We start from the raw sequence: 16,431 nt of genomic DNA on the forward strand, positions 1-16,431 counted from the left end.
TGGGAACTGAAATACACATTTGGTAAAGCTATTTTAAAACATTTGTCAGATAGAAGTATAATCCATGCAGTAATTAAAGCTTATTAAACCATTAAAAATTCATTTATTCCTCATATAACCATGTGCAGCATTCTCAGGGTGTTTTAAACCAAGAATAGTTGTTGAATTCCAGATCACTGATTTCTCAAATTTATACTAGACAAGATGACAAAACAGCATGCGACAATGTAAAGTTGACAGCAACTTTTAAATTTCTGAGTTTATTTGTTGTTTGTGATAGCAACAAACACTGACTATCACCGTAATTCCAACCACAAAAACTGGAGCAATGCCACTATCACAGGATTGCTCTAGAATTTTTGATCGTAGACCAGATATCCAAGTTGAACATCGAACATACAGCACAGGAACAGGAACATCTGTGCTGACCACGATGCCAGATTAAACTAATCCCACGTGCCTGCACATGATCCATATCACTCCATTCTCTGCATGTTCACGTACCTGTCTAAATGTCTCTTAAATGCCATCATCACACCTGCTTCGACCACCACTCCTGGCAGTGCATTCTGGGCACCTACCACTTACTGTGTAAAAAAAAATTTGCCCTGCAAATCTCCCTTAAACTTACCACATCGCAATTTAAAGCTATGCATTGTAATATTTGACACTTCTACCCTGGGAAAAGACTCTGTCTATCTACTCTATGCCTCTCTCAATTTTATTAACCTCTTTAACAGGTCTCCCCTCAGCATCCGATGCTCCAGAGAAAACAATCCAAGTTTCCCCAATCTCACTTTATAGCTAATATTCCCTAATCCAGGTAGCATCCTGGTAAACCTTTTCTGCACCCTCTCCAAAGCCTTCACATCCTTTCTGTAACGGGGCAACCAGAACTGCAGACAATGCTCCAGAAGTACCCTGACTAAAGTTTTGTATGGCTGCAACATGTCTTCCTGACATTCAGTGCCCCAACTAAACATAGAACACAACAGCACAGTACAGGCCCTTCGGCCCACAATGTTGTGCTGACATTTTATCCTGCTCCAAGGTCTATCTAACCCATAGAAATCATAAAGGCAGCAAGCATGCCACATGCCTTCTTTACCACCCTATCTACTTGTGTTGAGTATTTCAGGGAATTACAGACTTGGACCCCAATATCGTCTGTACATCAATGGTCCTAAGATTCCTGCCTTTTACTGTATACTTTCCCCTTACATTTAACCTCCCAAAATACTCTATGTTCATAAGACTATCCTCTAATTTCAGCAGTCCTCAATGTGATGCTACCACCAAACACATCTTCCCCTCCCCTGCCTTTCAATATTCTGAATGGACAATTCCCTCCATGACTCCATGGATCCTCCTTCCATTTCCAACAACGCTCCAGGCACTTCCCCTGCAATTGCAGGAGATGCAACACCTGCATTTTTACCCTTTCCCTTCCCACCATCCAGGAACCCAACCACTCCTTCCAGGTGGAGTGTAAAATTAAGATGAAATTATACCTCTTCACCAGACAACTGAAAATTAAACTTAGTCATCATTTCCAACATACACCACCATAGAAGATTGATTATTATTATAATAAAACTGAAATGCAACAAGCAAGAACAATAATTTGCAAGCTCAACTGAATGTTCAGTTCACTCCAAAATGTATATGGTCTTCAATTCTAAGTCACTAACAACTAATGCTAGTCCTTAAAAGTTTCACTAACTAGAAAAAAAGACACTGGTTTGTTTATTTTGCTTCTAACATCTATTCAATTTTCCCTAGAGTGCTGTTTTTTTTTCTTACAAGGAGTTATTTCTTACAAGCAAGAAATTAGTACACCAAAAAGAAACTAGACATTTCTTGCTCCATTAATTATTTTTTTAAACCCATTCTGCAGAAGTTAAAAACTGTTATGTCTTAAAGAAAAGGATACTATTAAATACTGAATATAATTAAATGCTCAAGATCCTCTGTCAGTAAGTTAAGGGTTGTAGAAAGTACTATAGACCAGATTATCCTACATCTAGCCTATTGTCTGGACGTGACACTCAAGTTCCCCACCTGCCCATACTTTTTCCTGATACAGGTGGTGGGAAAGGGTGAGCTAACTACCCTGCCTCCCATGTACTATATTTCCACCCCACTGCACAAGCAACAGACAAGTGTCTGACAAGGGAGAGTGAGCCACCCTACTGGTTGTCAAAAACTTGTTTTAATATCCTAGATAGAGATAATTAAAGATTATTCAAATAGCCTTAAATAGCATTGAAATACATTTATTTGTTGAAAGTTCATTGAGACACTAGTAATTAAAATCTGAAAAAAGAAAATAAGAAAAATGTTTACCTGTACTTACCTTCTGCCACATGACTGGTGACCCCATTCAAATTAATGAGGCTGTCACTTATACCCCCTCCTTGGCACACAGCTGAGTGCTGTACACCAAGTTCATCTGGTCCTTATTTTCAGCACATCAATATTTTACCACTGCATACAGAGCAGTGGAGTGGAAAGTCAGATACATCAGCATCTGCCCTCCAGCACATCTCAGACTTTTGCTTTTCACCATGCATGCCAAGGTGTGATTGGCTGAAACCTGGTGGTTGTGATTCAGACCATCATTTATGGCTTGCTCTGACACTGGATTCAGTGGCTTTTAAAGAGTCTAATACAAAGCAAGTCTGACATATTAAGTAGCTAAAAAACATACAGTATGTGTATACATTATAATTAAAGGTCAAAAACAAAATTAATTAGTTAAAACACTTGAATTAAAAATTAATTCTATGATGCTCAATATATTTTCAAGCTTAAAGTAGGAATGAAATAATGATGTATCTAAATGCCTAAATTAAAATGGCAATTTCAATCTAACCATTTAAAAAGCAACAAAGGCATACTGGGCTCCTATTTCTAATTTACACGATCTAGAAAATTCCATGGTGAACAACCCAATCAAATTGTGTCAACAAACCACCAGTTCTTCGTACAAAATCAAGTAACTTCAAGGTCTGAAAATAAGTTCACATATCTTCTAAATGATCAGATTATGATATGCAAGTCTAAGTAGCTATTGTGAGGAAATCATGCAGATGATCAACTTACCAGCTTCAGTCCCTAATAGTGAAAAATTCCAGGTCCAGCAAAGGGTTAATGATGTCAGTACTCCAAAATTTTGCAGTACCTGTATGAAGTAAAATAAGATTAAAGTTTAATGGTGGAATAATAAATAAATCTCCAGGCCAGAGCCACAGAATTTTCAGTCTCTGATAATCCCAAACAGGTGTAAAAGAATGAATTTCATCCACTTCCAGTACAACTAACTCCCATGGGATATACTGCAGAAAATCCCAGTGTTGATAAAGGGAGAAGATTGAGGATGGAAACTGGAAGTTTAAACAAAAACGCTGCCTTTAACCGTTCCCAATACATAAAGAACATATATAAACCAAAGAGGACAGAAGAAATACAAACACAAGCATATTTTAAAAGCAATAGATAATGAACCCTATAATTATTCGTGGAAAACCATTTTATTCTAATTAAAACATACAAACTTAATCTTGTTATTCTACTTTTGTTCTTAATATATTTTGAAACTTCAAATAGGAACAGGAAGCCTCAATAAATTCTCTCTCTAGAGGCAATACTCTTCAAGTACTTAGACATTCAAAGCAATACAAAGATATTATAAATTAACAAGGCTGCACAATTCTGGAATGTTATTTCTTAGATACGGAGGAGAGACTGGATTGCATCACACAGCTTTGTTGGAGACCACAGGAGATCCCACACTAAAACTCAAACATTTTGTCCTTCATTCAAGAGAAAATGTTTTTAAAAACAGAAATTTAGCAACTCATTTGTTTTTAATACCTAATGCCTATGAAATTTAATGCCACCCTCAATCACAGAGAAAAAAAAACTTTACATGCAGCATAGATCTGCTATTTTCCACATTATTTTTACATCCTGAAGCCTAATTAAATCATGCAATTCAACTACACATTTAATTTAAGCAGCTGAAATACTGAAATAAAATTTGTACTTCTGCAGGCACTGCCTTACTTTATAATTTCCTGATAATGTTTGTGTCACACTTTTTTCAGATTTCTCCAGTAGGAATTTCAGTGTGTCACACTGGTAACGAAAACTATCTTTACAGACAACATCTTCATAATTCCAAAGATTCCAAGAAGTTTATTACCTCATTACAAGTTACTCAGCCTGGGACAAAGACTCTTAGTTCCGCACTCTCCTAAGTCATTGAGTCTTATAGCATGGGCCCATGGCGACCAAGATATCTATACAAGTTAGTCCCATGTGACTGCATATGGCCCAGCTCCCTCCAAATCTTTTATATATGTATGCACCTGTCCAGATGTCTTTTAAACATTGTAATTATACCCTCCACTACAGCTTCCTCTGGCAGCTCGTTCCATATACCCACCACCCTCTGTGTGAAAAAGTTGCCCCTCAGGTCCCTGTTGGGTCTTTCCCCCCTCAAACAGGAGCAGGGAAAAAGCTAGAAAACCTTTTAGTTTTAGACTCCCCTACCCTCGGAAAAAGACTGTGACCATACACCATATCTACACGCTCCTGTGATTTAATATACCTCCTATGCTCCAGGGAAAAAAGTCCCAGCCTATCCAACTTCTCCTCATAACTCAAGATGTTCAGTCCCGGTAATATCCTCGTGAAACTGTTCTGCACCCTTTCCAGCTAAATGACAACATTCCTATAGCTGGATGATCAGAACTATGCACAATTCTCCAAGTGTGGTCTCACCAATGACTTATACGGTTGCAACATGACATCCCAACTCCTGTACCCAATGCCCTGACCAATGAAGGCACATGTGGGCTTGCAAACACCTTCATCATCCTGTCAACCTGTGTCGCCACTTTAAGGGAAATTTACCAATAACGCGCCCCTCCCCACCCCCCCCCCCCCCCCGGGGTCTCTCTGTTCTACAACATTTTCCAGGGCCCTACCATTTACTGTGCAAGTCCTGCCCTGGTTTAACTTACCAAAATGTAACACCTCACACTTGTCAGAGTTAAATTCCATCTGTCTATCAACAATTACACCATCTAGACTTGAAGAATGTTATAAATTTCAATGAGATCAGGCATCATTTCTCCAAAATTCATGGAATAAAGGCCAATTCTCCTCAATTCCTCAACATGGAACAGTCCTCACATCCAACGATTAATCCAGTCAAATTTCACTGGACCTCCCTTCCATGGCAAGTATATCCTTCTGTAGATTAGGAGACAAAAACATGTACAGTATACTGGGTGTGGTATTCCCAAATATTCTAATTATCACACATACACAAATGGATTCTATAGCACCATCTCTGTGAACCACATGCTAAAAATATGAAAAATTAAAATAGATATGGAAAAGACATGTTTGACTTCAAAAATGCAAATGAATAACATTTACCCACAATTTTCAATCTATCTTCTCATCCCACTTCCCTGCAAGATTACACATCCCATGCAGAGCACAGGAGATCAACGTATAAAATAGAAAATATTCTTTCTTGCTCCCATTTCTTCAACCTTCATGAGTTTTCTGTACTGTAAAATAATTTTAATTTCTATTTTCCTAGCTCTGAAATACCTACCACTTTGGAACTCAAGTTTGGCATAAGGTCAGCTTGGGTCCCATCAGCAAGCTGCTCCAGAGAGCAATGTAATGAATAAAACATTTGTTTCAATTTCTGGATGCCAAATACTTGAGACTTCTGCATATAACATTCACTATGCTTGCTTTTATACTGCCACTTTTGTATTTATGCAAAGTGGCTTTGAGTTCCCATCAAAGCAAAAATGACAATATTACTTGGTGTATCTTGCTTGGTCTGAGGCCTATCAAAGTGGCTAGTTCATCAAAGTGTTCATGAGCGGCTTCAGTTTTCACAAAACTACATTCTGAGAGATCATTTCCAACCTAAGACCCTTTTAAACTGCAGTGTGGCTGTGACTACATTTGGGATTTGACTATTTCCACAAGAGGATGCTACAATAAAAAAAACTAAAAGATTGGATCAAGTGACTGGGATTAATATAGATAGGTGCTTATTAGCCAGAATGGCGGGCCATGTTTCCATACCATGCGACTACGACTTCTAAAAGATGATATAGATATGAATAGGAACAGAGAAATGCAATATTGTAGCACGTCTCTTCCACCCCCCCCCCCCACCACCATTAATCGTCTAGATCCTTTCTCAAACATCAAAAATCAGCAGCTGTATTACCAGGTAAATAATATCAAAAAGGATGACTGTCAAATAGTTAATCAGCAGATTCACTTCCAGTCAATACTTCTTATTGAGACCAATAGTACATTTACCCCCACTCTACACTACAATACCTGACTGGATTCGACACATAACAGTGTTTACTTATGTTGTAAAACATTTTCTATTATCACTAAGAGGTGTACCTTCCAAAAATGTTAATGAAACCCTATCAAACTACTTGGCACACACCAGAAAATTTAATGCAAAATTCTAAAATTGTGCAACTCACATCTTTGCCATTAAATAGTTCTCCAAAATACATACCTACACTGAACGACGACTGTAGGTTTGGAAGAAAGCTCCCTTGGAGAAAGCTTTAGTAAAAGTGCCTGAATGTGTATATAACAGTCTATATAGCATTAGCTATCACCCCATAATGACAGGGAGGGTGGGTGTGATAGGAAGCCCTACAAATTGCTTACGTGCATTCCATCCATGGCATGCTATCCATGTTGAGCAGATTGCTGTATCACAAAGGTTTAATTTTCAAATGTGTCAAAATCAGTTTGAAAAATATATATTTGGATGGTTCAATAAACTATTTAATAGCCTGCCTACTCAAATATGCATCAATTAGGAATAAAGTACCTGATACACAGTCCTCAAAAATTAAAATACAGAATCCATTAGTAGAAAGGTCTACTCCCTACTTTTAAGAAAAAAATCTGGTATTTCCCCATGTACTAATTTTGGGTGAGGTATCCATTATTGCTTACAGTGATATAATCAAAGATAAAAATTGCAATATTGGTGACATATCCTAGAACAACCTTGTACATCCTTGTTTAAACATGTTCAAAACTCTGCAGTTAATGCTAGAAAATAGCCAAGTGTTAATACATACTACTTTTACTTGGACATATTAACCTAGAAATTGCTTCAGGAAATTTTGTTCTGATATTTAAACAATGAGTTTCACTTTAGTAAACCTGACCAACATTGTCAGTTTCAGCACACCATTCTTTATTGAAGTTCTCAGCATGCGTGTAGCCTGTTCTTAAAAGGCATGTATCACAATACATGTAACACTCTTCTAATCCCTGCTGAGTGTTGCTAATGAATGAATGCTGCAGTAATAGAAAGGGTCGAGGAGTGGGACCTGGGCAGGTTAGTGAAGAACAAAACGCACGAGATGCATGTTCATTCAACAAATGGTGGAGGGAGATAGAGGGCTACAGCGAAAGGTTGCCAGGGAGGTGTCTGAAAGGACATGCGAGGTCTACGAATGCCTGCATTGCTACTAAATGACTGTGCCCATTTTGTCTGTTTCTGTGGGCTAAAGGAAATTTAGATAAAGCCTTCTCTCCTTAAGTGTACAGTGTGAAAGCACCCCCACCCCCCGGCTTTGGCAGCAATAAGCAGTAAACTGTGAGACATGGCAGATATCAGCAGCAGCAGCCTGGAATAATCCTGAGTGACTATGACACTGACCTGCATGAGCAAAGCAATCAAGACACACAAGGTTGTATTTGGAATTGTAAGAAGTCATGAATCTCAGGAACGAGAAAGAATTTTAGTGTCGGACCTTCCAAATAGCATGGTTTCAGGGGAAAAGGGTTAGTGGAACATTGTTGTTCTCAGAGAGTAAAGAACTGTTGACTTTTAGCCAAGTGAGATTAAAAGTATCAGTCCAAAATAATTTTGTGTGTTGCACAACTGTTTCCATTATTTGGACCTCTACCAGAGGTGCTGAGGAGTGTAATCCCATCATAAAAATAAGATGAAATTTTCCAATAAGCACTAAGATGCCTGAAGTGTGTGCAAAATTGTTAGCAATTTTCAACAACAGAGTGCCTTTATATTTGGAGTTGTTCTAGCCCATTGTCTGTGGTTTAGCGCAATCAATTTGATTTCAGTTTCTCCTTTTATGACAGCAACTCTTACATGCCAAATTTCAAAAATGACACAAAATCATTTCCCTCCACTTCCAAGCTTGCAACACAAGTCTGTGGGAAGGAACATAAAATCTTATGGTTAAGATCCTTCAGTATTTCTAATTTCTTTGAAAACAAAGATTCATTAGCTGTAGTGCCATTCAGTATAGCATTGGCATCGGATGTAGAAGACACTGACGTCAAATATTATCATTACAGTTGCAAGCTAGAATTGGAATGGCATAAGCCCATTATACGATAACCACAACTAATAACATTTCTAAAAATCCTCAAAATTTAAATTCATATAACTTTTGACATAGGTGGCTAACTCTTGGCTCATCATGCAAATAAAATTTTGGAAAATCTTCACTTCCTTCTTACTTTGCTCAGAGCTACCCTCCTCAGGAAAATCAGGCAGATTTAATGGAGGAAGAAATACCAAGATACTTGCAATAAGAAATCTCAAACTATATCAAATTCAAAACTGAAGTAAAACTTTCAATCCTGAAACTCATCAATTGAGAATATCAATGTTGGTAACGAAAAATGGCAAATAGTCCAGTTGCTTCAAGGTGCCAATAAAACAAAACAAATTCATTAGTATCTTGGGGGAGCTTAGCAGAAGTGGAAAATGGTAGGTATGATGTAATGCATGAAAGTGGATGGTTAATGTGAATATCTGTTAAATGAATAGAAATCATGGTGTTTTAATGGATTGGTCACAAAAAAAAGTTAACATCAATCGTCTGGCTATTAAAACAACAAACAGAATGTTGTGGCCCCTTCACCTTCCCCTCCCTCGTCCTCATGATCTGCCCACCTCCTCTTTATTCCATGGTCTACTGTCCTCTCCTATAAGATTCCTTCTTCTTCAGCCCTTTGCCTCTTCCACCTATCACCTCCCAGCTCACATCATTCCCTTTTACCCTCCACCCCTCCTCCCCCCCATTTTCCCCTTCTCACCTGGACTCACCTATCACTTGCCAGGCTGTGTTCCTCCTCCTCCTCCTCCCCCTCCCTTTTTATTCTGGCTTCTGCCCTCTTCCTTTCCAGTCCTGATGAAGGTCTTGGCCCGAAACGTCAATTGTTCATTTCCCTCCATAGATGCTGTCTGTTCCTCCAGCACTTTGTGTGCATTGCTCCAGATTTCCAGCATCTGCAGTCTCTCTTGTGTCTCCATGAAACAGAATGTTTGGATGCATTGGGCAAGGGTTCCATCATATAAAGAGAAGTCATTTAAAACTATACTTAGCCCTGATAAAGCCACTTTACAGTTTTGTTGTCATTACTTAGAAGAGTTATATGACAGATCACAGAACATGAGGAAATTATAGAATAACCTCCTTGATGTTAAAAGGTACATCAGGAAGGGGATTAATGAAAAACTATATTATTAAGGGGTTTGGACAAATTGGATCTGCAAGCTCTTCTGATGTGTACAGATCTTAAGCAAAAGGAAGAGTAAACAGAAAGCTGCCACTCAAAGTATGCAGCAACCTCTCCATTGTTACGTTTTCAAGGGTGGTAGATTTACAGTGCTCTTTTAACATGCTAGATCAGATTTTGGACTTTTTGGAACTGCTAATTTTTCCCAGTTTATTCTTTCTATTTACCTTTTAACTGGTTTGAACTTCATCTCATCATGATCTTAACTATTTTCTTAAACACATTTCCATTACTTCACTAACATTATCTTTTTATGTAATCCAACAATTTCCAGCTTTTCTTCTTGTTGATGTGCAAACCATTAATTTCCTCAGACTAATTTCAGTACTTTTTATTTCTACTCTTATCACTGTCTTTTCTTCCAATGATGCAACTAAAAGGCTCAAATTGTTCATGCAAAATTTAAATCCATCTTTTCTCTTTATTGCTATTGATATTGAGTAAACTATACATCTGTGCACTCTGAAGTTAGCTTCATTTCAGTCTATCATTTGGATAATTAAAGGTAATTCATTTGGAAAAGAAATACTTTGATAAGTATCTGTTGCACAAATAATGTGAGACAAAACATACCAATACTACTGCAAATTCTCAAAACAAAGCTCATTAAAGTGAGTTTTTACAACCAGATACAAAGACTCAGTAGAGTAAAACCCCAATAATCCAGGACTTTGGCAATGCCAGATTCTCCACCCCCCCCCCCCCCCCCCCCCCCCCACACCGCAGTATGGTCCAGTGATTTTACAGGGAGCAGAGCCAAAAGAGAAGCACCATCTTCATGGTGCAAGTATGCCATGTCAGTGAATCTTCCATGGGATAAGTGAATATCTCACAATCCTTCAACACACTCCACTGCAGAACCAGTCATTAGCACAGATATGCCAACCTAGGAAGCAATAGATAAACTGACCTTCTGGACACCTTCAATTCCAAGCCTGAAAAGAAGTAATCCTTTGGAAAGAAAAATCTAAAAGGAGAGGGAACAGGAAGTACACCAGAACCAAGTTCGCCTCCTGACAAAATGCATGCTACATGATCTTGTTTAGTCAGAAAGACCAGCACCAGGCCTCATGGAGCGAAAGGCAGCAAAGATACGTGCATTACTTGCACCACAACAAGTATTCATGATTATTGGAATCGTCATCACCAAATCAATGCTGGTGTCTTATCAGCCTGGCTTCATAACAAGCAGCAGCAGCAGCTTTGCAAGAAAATCGATATTGAAAGTCACAAGGACCTCACAAAAACAACACCTCACTATCTACTAATCCCCAATTAACAGAAACCACAATGTGTCTACAGTATTTGGACTGCCCTGAAATCAACTAATTTGCACTTGTAAAATGATTCTTAACTTTTCTATCAGTAACCTTGATGGGAATAACCAGTTCTAAGAACTAATTAAGGGCAAATACAGGCATTCTTGGATTTAAATTCCACCACACTTCAAGAGGAAAGAAACTCCTCAGTAGGCACTGAAAAGTAAGGTCCAAAAGAACCCAAAACCTAAAATACTAGCAGAGGTGATCCAGCAACTCACTGACAACAATGTTATGCACAATTCACACACCAGCAGGGCCATCTACGACCCTAACCTTCAAGGACCAATCCTGCTGAGAGACAAGAATAGAGGAAAGCTTATTAAGAATAGAAAAGCACCTTGCACCCTCTGTAAAGTACTTCAAAGAACCTCTGAAGCATGACTCTATCCTTGACTTCATCCTAAGCAAACTATCCAGTCCAATCTCACTGCCACCCCAGATCAACAACTTGTCAAAAAGCCCACATATCATCTGAGAAACAAGACCTTGGGAGCAGACGGTGCTGAAAGTTTAAAATTGGCAGTAAGGAACTTCAGTCAGAAATTCATAATCTCATCTCTTGCACCTGGGAAGGGAAAGCCATGCCAAGTAAACCTCAGAGATGCTGTAATTGTGACTGTTGCAAGCATACGCCTCAAGTACATCCTCCCAGTGTCGAAGAGTTGCTTCCATCTAGCAACACAATGGAAATGATCTTCATTGCACGATAACTTCAAAAGAAATGGAGAGCAGCATCAACCCCAATATACTGCTACCTTTTGATCTCACAAAAACCTTTGACTCCATCAATCAAAAGAGCCTGATGTGCATCCTTCCTAAATTTGACTACCTCCAAACATTCACTTCCATCTTACATCTATTATATAAACTCATGCAAGCCTCCATCTACCAATTACATTGTAGACTGGTGTCGAGCAAGGCTGTATCATTGTTCTCAATCTTTCTCACCAGAAAAATGCACCTAACATAGCAAGATTTCCTCTACTGTGAAGCTGATTGATAGGACAAATGAGAAACTATTCAATTTATGTCATCTCCACTCCAGAATCATGGTCACTTCTATCTCAGTCTTCAAGCTGCAGTATACAGATGACATGCAAGCCTCCAGCTTAATTAATGAGCCTGAGCTGCATGTCATCACTGATACACTCACTGAAGTGTGAAGGGGAATAGGCCTTACACTTGACATCTGCAAATGTTCTCTGCCAATCTGCTCCACTGCACACCACTACCAGCAAAATTCTTTTAGTTCTGCAGAACTTGGACAACTGCCCATACCTCAGGAGTCACCTCTCAATAAAGACAGAGCATGAAATTTGTTATCGCCTTTAGTGCACCAGCACAGCCTTTGAAGATAGTGATCTCATACTTGTTCCAAACCTCATGGTCTAAGGAGCAACAGTAATACAATCCTGTACATTTCTGAGGTAACTAACTAAATACAGCAGGCATCCCAAAACACTGGAGAGGTATGTTGGATTCAACTGTTTAAAGTAGTTTTTTTTAAATATGTATAGTGTCTAGTACACCTCAAGAGGCTGTACAAGAAATGGCTGCTCCTTAGCTCATTAGTTCATCCATCAGGTGAATGTGTGTTTTCTCATTGGTTGGTTTTGCCACAGGTATCTAATAGGTTTTCTGATTGGACTATTGTTATCCAAGGAGTTCTGTACCTCTTATCTCAGGTATAAAAGGTGTGTTTTTTTTGTTAATCACTCTCTTGCCTCTATCTCTCTTTTGCTTATGCTTATCTTGCTCTTGCTCTCTTCAACCCCACACCACACCCTCCCCCCAGCTCATTTTTAGTTCCTTTGTCTCGGCTCATCTCCTAGTAGTAAAGCTAGTGCCATGTGCTCTGTGACTGTTTCTTTGTTTTAAAATTTTCCAATAAAACTTTGTGAAGCACCAAGTTGTTTTCGACTAATTCTTGGACTCCTGAAAGAACCTGTGGATTCAAAAATAACCGGATCCGACAGGTAGTACAAAAATGACTTCACAAAATCCTTCATATCCACTAAAAGTGAACCAATGTCACCATCCAATCTGAAGCCACCAGAATCTAATTACATTCAACCAGCTCCAAAGTGCTGACCACATTGGTGTCTGGCATGTGAACAGACTCCTGAAGCAAGAAATCTACTTGAGCTCTAGCACAGCAAGAAGCTACCAGGTGGACAGAGAAAAAGATTCAAGATGTTTTCAAAAACTTCTTGGAGAATGTATAACATCCCCTTCCACTTGAAGGAATCCCTGACCAAGGACTGCTCAAAATAGTGAAGGAACATTCAGTATGGGACTGAGAACCTTGAGTCTCTGTGTCAGGAGCCCACAGAAGCACAGTGTAAATGGCAAAGAAGCCAGTGCAAAAGAAAGGCACCATCTCACAAGCTACCCACCTATCCATTAAGAAATCTGTGGTTCCCACACTGATCTCATCAGCCACCTCAGGATCCACAGAAGTGGAGTAGAATGGGGTGGCGTGGAAGCCAGTCATCTGTCAATGACATCTTCCATCATTTTGCTGATGACTGAACATGGTCTAGCAGCAAATAGCTAGATTAGACTTTTTTCTGAACAGTCCATACCTGGGTGATATTCCAATGCTGGTAAGTATATGGCAGTGCTGTATACAGTATATACAATGGATTAGTGAGGGGCTTGATAAGGTAATGCCACTAAATTTCAAAGGTTTCTTGGAGTTGTGTTTTGCCCACACTTTGAATGTACATTTCACACACTGCACAAATTTTTCTTTATCCCTGCAACAGCTTTAGCTAAATTGGTTTCACTTATCATACTCTTACCACAAACACACCCTTACCGGTGCAAAGTTGATACCTACGAGCCAATTACAATTTAGACATGTTCACCAGAATTAATATTGCACTAGAATCACGAAATCCTCATTCCTCTGATTGTAAAAGATCATCAACCACTGATTTGTTACCAAAAGTATTATTTCCAGATTAAAGAATAATTGTTGCTACTGACATCCCAACGCCAATAGCACAGAGAGATAGCAGCCCAAACTTTGCTGAGTGGTTCCACCCCAGCTCTTTCTGCCTGGATACAATTTAACCCTCATTTTAACTGGTTCAAATCTGCAAACTTGATCGTTAGCACTCTGGTCCCAACTGGCGAGGCTCTTACACTTCAGGGCCCTCCATGACACAATTGATTTGAATGGGCATGACAGTAAAAACTCCACCCCATAAAACTGCTGAGAATCCCTTTAACTTGTAACAAAGCCACATTCCCAGTTTTGCCAACTGTTAAAGCAATGAAGATCTGCAATGCATCTGAGTGTCCTTGACATTCAGAAGCATCCAAGGACTATTTAAAAATGAAATAAATAATTCAGAAAGTTCAAGACAGAGCAGTCACCCAGAAACACAAAAAACAGTTAATAAAATTATTACAAACAAAATTAAAAATTACCTTCTTTGATCGTACATCCTTGCATTAGGCTCACTGATAACTGTCCCACACTTAACCTGGCATGGGATCCATGAACAGATTCCCCAGTATTAAATCTAAGTACACGTTTCCATCATTGGACTCCAGTGAAAATTAAATACTTCCTTTAAGATTCAATCAGCTCATATTGTATGTGGAGTAAAAAGTCTGAAATAAAAACTTTCAAATTGGTCTAGAATGGTCTAGTTCTAGATTGAAAATTATTTCAAAAAGAGAAGGTAGTGAGAAGTAAACTTTTCAAGTTGGCAACAAATGGCAATCAACGCACTTTTCAAAATTTGTGTGACAATCAGATGGGCTGACGAACAAGATGCCCCAGAAATCCATCTCAGAACTCTATATTTGGGAAAACAATAAATTAGATATTTACAATAATTTCATTAAATGGTCAAATATGGTCCATCTCTGTAAATTCAAAGTTGTTTTTTTAAATCAATTATTTTCTAAAACAAACCCAGGTTTGAACTGTATAAAATTAATGAATTACAGGAACTATTTCTGCATAATTAAATTTGAAGTTATTTAATTTTATTAGGTTAAAAAGTTGACTATACTACCCAAGCATAAAACATTGTTTGGAATTAAGAGCATTCTTGAATGTACAGAAAGGATTCAAATGTTTAAAATCCCACCAAAATCAAGTATTGGAGAACGTTTTGTATTCCAATGCAAAAACCACAGGAATTCTATGGCACTGAGCAGAAAATTTAACTTAACAAACAAAAACAGCTAATCTAATAAAATTCTCAAACACATAATCAAAACACTGCAGGTTGAGATACAAGAATACAACAGTAGGAAATATTAAATTATTCATATTTTTCAATTATCACTTTTATAATCTTGTTCTATTTCACTTGTATATAGCTACATTTTTAAAAAAAGCAAGAGGTTGTCTATTCATATTGAACTTAAGTGCAAGCAAACCACAAAAGGCTTCAATCTTATGATAAAATTAATTTCACAGAATGTAAAACCAAACTCCACACCGACTACAACTTTCCTCATGTTGGAATATTGCTTCAAGCTGTTTGCATCTTTTGTTTGTCATCAAAATTATCATCTCTAACTCCACATTACAGTTTTGTTTAACCCCTTAAATGAGATGGTAATAGGCTGAAGGAAGGGTGATTATAATACTTAAAAGGAACATTCACATTTTAATTCAAAAAGAATATGGATTTCAGCAAAGATCTTAAACTAACCAATCTCTATCTTAAAGAGCATATGAAATACTTTGAATTTCAGAAGCTACTATATATGAAGTGCAACATTTGATAATATTCATTGCTTTTTTCAGAAGAATGGCCATGCTGTTCAGTCAAACACAAGTAAAAGCCAACAAATGTTAATGACCAAACACACTAAATGTTTTGAAATAACATTAAGAGTTTAGGCAAAGTTCCAGCGTTATCACACAGTCAGATTCAAAGAGCGCAAGTATTCACAACAAAATTATCAAATACATTGTTTGAAAATCTTGACATTGTCATAAGTAATCACACTAAGAAACTATAGCTATCTTTAAGACCTACCTGCAATAAAAGTTTGCAACTTTGGGATTTTTATTTATTTATTTTGTGGGATCTGGGTGCGACCAGCATTTATTATCCATATTTAATAGCCCTTGAAGTGATAGTGAGCCACCTTTTTGAACTGCTGCAGTTATTTTGATCCAGTACACATACAATCCTGTTGGGAGGGGAGGGGAGTTCCAGGATTTAGACCCTAGAACACTGAAGGAATCATGATATATTTCCAAGTCAGGATGATATGCAATTTTGAGGGGAAACATGCATTTCCATGTAGCTGATAGCTTTGATCAAGATTTCGCCTCAAGATTCAAGGAAATAGATTTAGGACGGAGATGAGGAGAAACTGCTTTTCCCAGAGAGTAATGAATCTGTGCAATTCTCTGCCCAGAGAGGCAGTAGAGGCTACCTCATTAAATATATTTAAGACACAGTTAGATAGATTTTTGCATAGTAAGGGA

At 38.1% G+C, this 16,431-nt stretch overlaps 1 protein-coding gene across 5 annotated transcripts in view; it reads right to left on the minus strand.

Moving 5' to 3' along the window:
• tbl1xr1a (TBL1X/Y related 1a) overlaps window positions 1-16,431 on the minus strand; it is a 125,087-nt gene that overhangs the window by 74,672 nt on the left and 33,984 nt on the right. For 4 of the 5 annotated variants that reach the window (XM_052018026.1, XM_052018029.1, XM_052018027.1 and 1 more), the window contains exon 2: window positions 3,106-3,184. The gene's annotated coding sequence lies outside the window, so the exon portion shown is untranslated. Of the gene's footprint in view, window positions 1-3,105; window positions 3,185-5,030; window positions 5,263-16,431 lie in introns of all 5 variants that reach the window. The other variant, XM_052018030.1, reaches the window with a different exon arrangement.

Source organism: Pristis pectinata, chromosome 6, assembly GCF_009764475.1.
Source record: "Pristis pectinata isolate sPriPec2 chromosome 6, sPriPec2.1.pri, whole genome shotgun sequence".
NCBI lineage: Eukaryota > Metazoa > Chordata > Chondrichthyes > Rhinopristiformes > Pristidae > Pristis > Pristis pectinata.